General features: G+C 43.5%; 1 non-coding gene across 1 annotated transcript; it reads left to right on the plus strand.

Moving 5' to 3' along the window:
* Nucleotides 1-7,996: 7,996 nt before the first annotated feature.
* On the plus strand, nucleotides 7,997-8,083 carry TRNAR-UCU (transfer RNA arginine (anticodon UCU)). Its single transcript is given in 2 exon segments — nucleotides 7,997-8,033; nucleotides 8,048-8,083. It is a non-coding gene; the product is annotated as a tRNA-Arg (tRNA).
* Nucleotides 8,084-8,700: the final 617 nt, after the last annotated feature.

Raw genomic sequence — 8,700 nt, forward strand, 5'->3', positions numbered from 1 at the left:
CAGAGAGGTTGGATTTTTTTCCCCCTAAATCAAAGAGAAGTTGAATACTGTGTTAAGTAAACTTTTCCACACTTTAATTTTAATTATTATTTTTACTTTTCCACTAGGTGAAAAATGTGCCATCTATTTGCTAAGGAGCCATTATGAAATACAGAAGTTCCTACTTTCAGCTGAGAGTTTTGCAGGCTACTTCTTAAAAAAATATTTCTTATTAATAAATTATTGTAAAAAAGTTTATTTAGAAAATGGAAGAAAGAAGAAAATCCAAATATCACCATCTGCTCTGCTCCCAACAAAATTAATTAATTCATGTCAATGTAAAACTGTGCACAAGCTCAAAAACACCCTTCATCAGTCCAGAGTTCAACAAACTAATAGGGAGAGGTAAACTTATCTGTTCCAGGCATCACAATATATTTTATAATGTATTAGTAGTAGCAGGAGCAGCATTAATGATGATGATGATGATATGGAAGTTACTTAAAAGTTCCAGTTAGGATCACTCCCCACCCACCCAGGCTGTATACCTGCCCTGAAAACATTGGTGCTCTCAAAACCTAGATGTGTAACTGCATCACTGTGCAGCTCTTTCCCCAGGGGTCGTTTGCTCCCAGAGTACTGATGCTGGGCGGAGGCTGTCTGGGTGAGGGATCAGTGCTGGCCACAGGAGGGGCAGGCTGCAGAGCTGGCGGTCAGGCTCTGCTGTGATACATCTCCCGCGGCTGCAGGACACAGCCAGCTGGAGGAGAGGAGCCCGCAGGCGCTCTCACTCCGTACCGCTCCTTGCACTGACTGTGTGTCCTTGTCTCCATCTGAAAGTGCAACAAACAGCCCTTAAGTGAATTGACTTTGTGCTTGACAGTAGACATGAGAAAAAAAATTGTTTTAAGAAAATCCTGTAAGGGCTCAAAAAACCAAAATGTCAGATGTCCTTTCCCTGGACATGATCTGCCCAGTGTGCTGAGCCCCAGTCTGGGACCTGTCCAATACTACCCAACTCAGCATCTGGAAGGAAATAAAACTACCTACACTACCCTTTTCCTTTACAGTGTTAGCCACAACAAATGGTATTTTAAGCAATACTTTATAGGCTGTCTTCCTTACTGGGACCTTAACAAACCCATATCTCATGATGCAGATCAACAGGTCCCTTATTTGCTTTTAGATATAACATAAAGGAAGAGGGATATCACATCAGAAGTGTTAAAATTCATGAGCTGAAAACGAATGATTCTGCCATTTATGTAAGTATATTAAAGTTAAACTGTATATGGCTTGCACTTGTAAATTCTCACGTCAGATGTATGTCACACAAGCTTTGCCAACAGAGAGACAGCAAAACAATCTGAATTTCTGATTTTATGGAGAAGGAAATTAATACACCTGGGGAACTGATTTCATCATGTTTTATCATGTTTTAACTGAACACTCACTCTAAACCCATTATACGCTGCAGAAGGGAAGACCCTGAACAAACAATCTCTACCCAAAGCCAACCCCTTAACAAAGTTTTATTAGCACCATTAACACTACTCTCATTCTTCATAATTCAGGTCTTTATGTTTCCCCTTTGCCCCTTGTTTTTTCTCACTTACACAGATTTTCTAAGGATTCTAAAGTAACTTCTCTACCAAATTCCATGATTCCATTTTAACCAGTGTTAAAGTTACTTGTCCAGCCTGCCTAGAGATATCATTTCTCCCACTTTCACCAAATGCTATTTCACTCTTTCCATTCTTATTATGTCTCTAGTAGACAACTGCTCTAGTAGACAACTGCTTTGCTGTCAAACAAGATGCAAATCTTTCATCAAAAAGCACAAGGCCTCTATGCAACAAATACCAATTACATAGCAATTAATACCAAATACAAAAAGGGCCTATTTTCCTCCCAAACTACCTGTGAATAAGATTAGTCCTTGAAGGTAAATTAAGAAACCATATTCCCCTTTTTAGAAACACAAAGGAATATCTTGTCATCACAGCACTAACAAAAGCAAGTGATAATTTTGTAGCAGGTTAATAGAAAAAAGGCCACTGTATTGAAATCTGATTGAAATGTCCCTGACCCTCCATCTGGGTGTAAATGTCTACACTAATCTCTGTAATTTTGGATGGGAGCTGTGATGGTATTTCTTTTGGCTCTTTCATACTATTTTCCTAGATTCCAAACCCTAGTGATTGCAAACTCGGGTATTTACAAAATTAACTACAGTCATATATTGTAATTACAACAACAAACAACAACAACAATGCATTATCTCTGTGGAGGGTGTAGTAAAAAAAAAGAGGTTTTGTTAGCAGTGATTCCTATGATTTCCAGATATCACTGACTGTGGAAGCTGCTTGTTTCACTTCACTGCAAGAATGACTGGTACCTATTACTAAATTGAATAAACCAAGATACACCTCTATAAAAGTATATCACGATTCTGAACACAGGAAATTAATTTGGTGTGTTAAGTCAATGCTTACTGCCTGCCAGCAGTTTGGGAATGAAAGTAAACCCCCTACAAGAACAAAGGACATTCTTTTACTTCAATGCTAGAATTGAAGAAAATTCACTGCTGATTTAGAGTGGCAGAGCTAACGCTGCACACTCATTACAAAGAAGCCTTTTGTCTGCTCTGTCTGCACAGAAGACTCTTTGATGTGCAGCTTTTTGTTTCTTCATACTGTAACTTCTGCTGGGTGATAAGTTGCATTAACTTCAATGACTGGTTTTATGAGACAAAAATTGGAAGGAGAATATGGAGCAAAGACTATGCAAGGATTAGCTATAAAAATCACTTGCTAGTTCAGTGTGCTTCCACTATGGCTGTTAAAAGAGGGGAAAAGTTCTATTGATAGATTACAAAAGTGCAGAGTCTGAGCTTGGTGTTCTGCTTTTGGCCTTAGTGCAAGATTGCAACATGGCATTCACTTACACAATATCTAAATGACTTCCAAAACAAATTTACTGTGCTTACAGACACAAAGCATATTTTTTTTTTTTTACATTTGTCAGTCTTGAAGCACTGATCAAACTAACATTACAGCATACCAGTATAAGATGCAGCTGCCTATTCATGCAGTCATTTTAACAAAGATTCTCAAGAACAAAGTTTAATGTACTTGGTGTATGAACTAACTTTGCTGTTTTCGCTTTCCTTTCATACATCTATTATCTTCAATACATGGTAAATTAGGTCTTCCAGCAGTAATACAAATTAGCCAGACTTTAACTTGGCAAATGATGGTAAATCTGGGTCAAATAATGAGCACAGTCTATTGTAACTAGCAATAAATTTGGCAGATCGACAGTTCTGAAAATAGTAGTCTAACTGCATTACATAATCTCACTCATTATACAATTTTATGGATGGAAAATGAGAAAAAGAAGGTTGGAGTAGGACTCCAGATAGTTAAGGCAGAGCTGAGCTGGCTCTGCTAGGGACTGGCAGACATATTTGACCAAGTCATTTAACCATGAGTCAGTCTACCTACAACTGGAATTCTGCATCAATCTTCTTTTATAAAACCATTTTATACTATCAAATTGAATTTTAAAAGGTTAGCAACTACTAAGAAAGTAATAACTAAATTATACATTTCAGGTAACAGCTATTCTATTTCTAATGACACCTGAGTTTTCCAACTGTGCACAAACTTCAAATTCCTTCTGCTTTTTCCCATACTGTGAGCATTTGTGTACTGGCACTTAGTACAGGCCCTCAGTTCTGCTGCTTTCACAGAGGAAGAATGAGATCCTCCCCTGTCTTAAGGACACCTCTTCACTGACCCTGCATCATTACTTCTCTTTACATTACAATAACCCTTCGTCAGGATGTCTTTCCTATCCCAGCCTCTTCTGTTCGCTGAAAGGACCTGGGCCCTTGTAACCTTCACTCTCAGCCCCACAGCTTCACTGTCCCTCCTGATATGTCCTTGATGCCCACACAGACTCTGAAAGGGGCAAAAGTCTAAGGACCAGACAAGCCCTGAAAGTCTCTCTGCAGTATCCTGGATCCTGGCACTCAGCAAACATCCCAAAACATCACATCAATGTAGCAGATGAATGTCTCCAGTCCCTACAGATAGGAATCTCCAGTGCCTATCAGTTGTCTTTTAATCTTCTTGTTGATATTTGGCTGAGGTTCAGCTGGCTCTAATGCCTCCCTCCCCCAATGGTCCTTGTTCATCCTCATCTTTTCCCAGGGCACCACATTTGTTCTGTGTTGCACTTCTGCAAGCAGAGAAGGAACCTTCTCTTCTATTGCCAAAAGTAACAATGCTCTCCATCTCATTTCTGTTGATCTCTCCTTTTTTTCCTAATGCTACGAAGCCTGCTGACCTCCTGTCAGAGCTCCTTTCCTTCGCTCGTGTGCATCCCTGATCTACACTCCAGTAGCAATTGTATCAGAAAAAAGCCCTGAGGTCTTCTCTAACTATAAAAATAATTTCAGCTTTCTACCTGTGTACAAGAGAATGCCCATTTTCACAAGAAGTCACTCTGATCTTTCTGTAATTTGTGAAATTGGAAGAAATTTGTTTCCCTTTTGGTAGATAACATGCAGGGGTACAAGAGGCCTAAGACAGCAGTGGTGCCCTTCTAGTGACATCTTTTTGTTCAAAGGAGACAGTGAATCCACAGGTAACTCCTTTGTAGCAGAGGTGCTTGATGATCTTCCTTGTCCATTGTGTGTGTGAACCAAGAGCTGCTGAGCACGCACAACCGTGTCTGTGCAGGGTCTGGTGCTCGGTCACGCTTCCTTCACACTTGGAGTACAAAGCAGGAGTGAGAAAGGTGAAGCGTGTGCTCAAATGGTTAAAAGGCTATGGATACTGACTGAAGAGTTGTCAATTCCATAGAAATGTTATGGAGTTAAAATCCTGCAGCTAGATATCACCCTACAAGAAAATGTGAATTGCTTGTCTTGCCATGCTTCAGGGCCAAAACAAACCCAGGGTTAGAATTTGGGAATTCTGCCAAGATGAAAAAACCAGATCAAATTAACAGAAAACACTGAAAACATTGAAATTGTCTTGAAACAGACTCCCATCTCTCTGTAAGTCAGATGTACTCCACTTTTGGCCAGAGGCACTAGCTAGGACTTCTCCAAACGTCCTGTTGCAGTGCTCAGAGAGATGCCTATGACTGCTCAGGTTTGGCACTACCAGGGAGCACTCTGGAAGTAAATGGCTTTGCAGCACCTGATCTGTTAATAGAACTACACAGAGTTAACATTATAACCCCCTGTAGAGATGATTTCGCATAGCTGATCATGTGTCCCCAACTTCTCAAAGGCATTGCTCTTGGGAATTTCTCCTGTCTACCCAAACATATTCAAGAGGACAGCACATGCATTAGGCCAACAACAGCCATGAATAAGAGAACTGGAAGAGGTTCTTAACAGCTTCCTGCTGGCAGCCTGACAAACAAATTCTCCAATACCCAGACAGTCACATGGCAATTACAGCCTTCCCTGAGGAAAAGGAAGAGATGCAGAAGCCTCTACAATGCAGAGCATTTATCTTCACGTTAAGAAAATAAATGTAAAGAAAATTAATCAAATTGTCTGTTACCAAAAGAAACCATCCCTGAAAGAGGCCTTTCCAGTATCCTCAGACCTTGTGCATCCCAGCATTTTTTCCTGCCAGTTTGAAGAGTGCTTTCTCTTGCTGCACTACACAGATGAATCATTAGAGCCATAGGGTTGTAATAATCCTCCCTGAGATGTAGAGATGGTGTAAGGGTCCCATTTAGGTAATCTCTACATTACAGCCTTCTCTGACCTCTTTCAAAAAGTATATTAATCACACTTGTTCTGAGAGAGAGGTGGTGGTACTCCCAACAAACATCTGTGGAAGCCCTACAAATTTGGAAATTGCCATTTTAATTAATTTTAAAGCTCAACTCTTACCAAAAGTACTTGGATATAGCACTACAGTACATTAACAGAAGTTAATGTTGAAAGCCATGTTGTAAAAAGTCTCTCAACGATCACTTGAATTTCATAAATAATGATGTCTAGATTTATTTTAATCAACAGAAGACTGCTATATGACGATAATTTTTGCCTCTATTGATTCATTTCCTGTCTTGTGTTAAGGTATTCCTACCCCAGTTTCTCCTCCCTTTACAAATTAGCAAAATGGCACGTTGTTGAGCTCAGCAAAATTTCTCTGAGTGCCAGTAACTAAACCCAGCACAACTCTATTCCAAGTAATTTCTGGTCCTTGATAAAGAACATGAAGAGGAGCTGAAATGAAAGCCAGCTTGCAACAGAAGTGGACTTCAGACAGTCCCAGAAGAGGGAAAGTCCAAAGGACTGCTCTGGGTACACACGCCGGCAAAGGTTAATCAGATCGGTCGTTTTTGCCTCTGACCACTCTGCCCGAGTTCATGACCCGCGAGCTGCCCTGTTTCTCGTGCAGTAGCTCCATCTGCTGTCCAAACGCAAAGGCGGACTTTGCACCGGCACTACATTTACAGAATAAAAAAGCAAAACGACTTGAATATTTTGAAACATTTCTGGAAAAATTCCAAACGTTTCCCTTGTTAGTCCTCCCGCATGAATGGAGCCAGCCTTTATCTACCTTTATAAACCAACTATCCTCAACGAAAATACGAGAGTCTCAGACAGTCTTGTGACAAAAAAAGAATGGTTCTTCACCATCTGCAGCCACTCCGTACCGTGCTGTCCAAAGGCGCCACACCACCAGATCACACTGGTGAGGCACCAACACTCACTGCACCCCACAATGAACATGCCCAGGTGTCCACAAACTACAAGATGTTTACAGTGATTCTTAGTTACTTCCAAGAGGTTTATTTGAATTGCACAAACATAAATTTAAGCTTATTCTGAAGATCAACTCAGTTCTTAAAACCAAGACTTTTGTTTCTTTTCTGCAGTACAGAGCTTTAAGGAGTCAAATTTTCCAGACTTGCATTCCTTTACCACGAGCACTATGAAGAGTTCTGTCCATAACAGAACAATTGTGGCAAGACCCAGAGCTTGCAAATTCGACCACACCTGCTCTGAATCTTGCACAGCTTAGTGATTCTTGGTTTGTTTACAAATGTTCTGGCTCAACAACAGTCTCTCAGCTTGGGGGTTGTACCCCCAGTTTGGTTCTTGCTCTAACTGCTGAACCCTTCCAGCAACCTGCTTTTCTGGGCAGCATTGCAGGAGCTATTCAGTCATCAAGCAGCTCAAGAGCTCGGGCTCAGGGCTGGCTCCCTGGGCACCCCAGGCGGCACTGCCCGAGGCACCTCGGTCATTCAGCACACTCCGTATCTCAGCCTGGCTGCAGTACCTCGGCGATTGTGGATCCGATCAGTTTATTTTACAGCGGTGTGATTAGCTTCCTTGTTCCTCAGATTTTAGGGCGTGCTTGTTTACATGTTTTTCTCCACTCTTATGGATACCTGTACTTTTAAATTATGATAAAGTGCAGCACGAGTGGCAAGGTTTTACTGCACAGGCCTGACTGCCCGGAGCCCTCGCGGGGCCGGCGCCGGCAGCCCCGCGCCCCTCCCCGAGCAGCAGGCCACAGGCAAAGTTAAAGAAAGAATACCTCATCTCCTGTCTCTTGGGGTTTCTATTATGCATATTCATTATTTAAATGAATATGGACTTGTTTCAGGCTAGAATTACAGCTTTTAAGGAAAAATCTTCTCTTTCGGAATCCATGGGGTGGGCGGTGCTACCGAGCATTTACGGACGTGTGAAGGGCTCCTCAATACAAGGCCAATTGTGGATTATAATTATATCCCTCCAGCGCTGCACAGGAAGCCCTAGGCCCCACCGGGCTGCAGTCAGAGCTCAGGCAGCACGCAGGGGCTGCCGCGAGACTCCTTTTGCGCAGCGCCGTGTACGACTAACCCTATTCATCCTGCTTAAAAAAAAAAAAAAAAAAGAAAAGAAAAAAGAAAAAAGCCGAAACATTCGCGGCTATCGCGTGACGGCGCGCGCAGGCTCTATTGACGGTGTTAGAAGATTCCAACAGGTGGCTCCGTGGCGCAATGGATAGCGCATTGGACTTCTAGAGGGTTTGAAGGGATTCAAAGGTTCCGGGTTCGAGTCCCGGCGGAGTCGTGTCTTCTCTTTTCATCTTCTTTTTTTTCTTTTTTTTTTTTTTATTTTTATTTTTAATAAACTTGCTCCGCCCCCTACGCCTTTTGGGCGGAAATCTTTCCCCCGCGCTCCCCTGTCCCTTACCTCACGGCCGCAGGTAGCCGGTACGCCGGCCTAGCCCTCCTTCCGTCAGCGAGGCTCTCCGGGCCCGCCTCCCGCCGTGCCTGGCGGTCTGGGGAGCGCTGGAAGCGACAGCCGCCATCCACCGGAGCTGCCGTGTCCGCTCGGCCCGGCGACACCAATCTTGCTCACCGCCAGCGAGAAGGCGGAGCAGCAGAAAGGCTCAGCTCTCCTTCTCCTCCCGGCCCCGCCGCCCTGAGGCTGCGGGAGAAGGGCTCTGCTGCTTCTCCTCCCGGCCCCGCCGCCCTGAGGCTGCGGGAGAAGGGCTCTGCTGCTTCTCCTCCCGGCCCCGCCGCCCTGAGGCTGCGGGAGAAGGGCTCTGCTGCTTCTCCTCCCGGCCCCGCCGCCCTGAGGCTGCGGGAGAAGGGCTCTGCTGCTTCTCCTCCCGGCCCCGCCGCCCTGAGGCTGCGGGAGAAGGGCTCTGCTGCTTCTCCTCCCGGCCCCGCCGCCCTCAGGCT

Source organism: Haemorhous mexicanus, chromosome 9 (genome assembly GCF_027477595.1).
Source record: "Haemorhous mexicanus isolate bHaeMex1 chromosome 9, bHaeMex1.pri, whole genome shotgun sequence".
Taxonomy (NCBI): Eukaryota; Metazoa; Chordata; class Aves; order Passeriformes; family Fringillidae; genus Haemorhous; species Haemorhous mexicanus.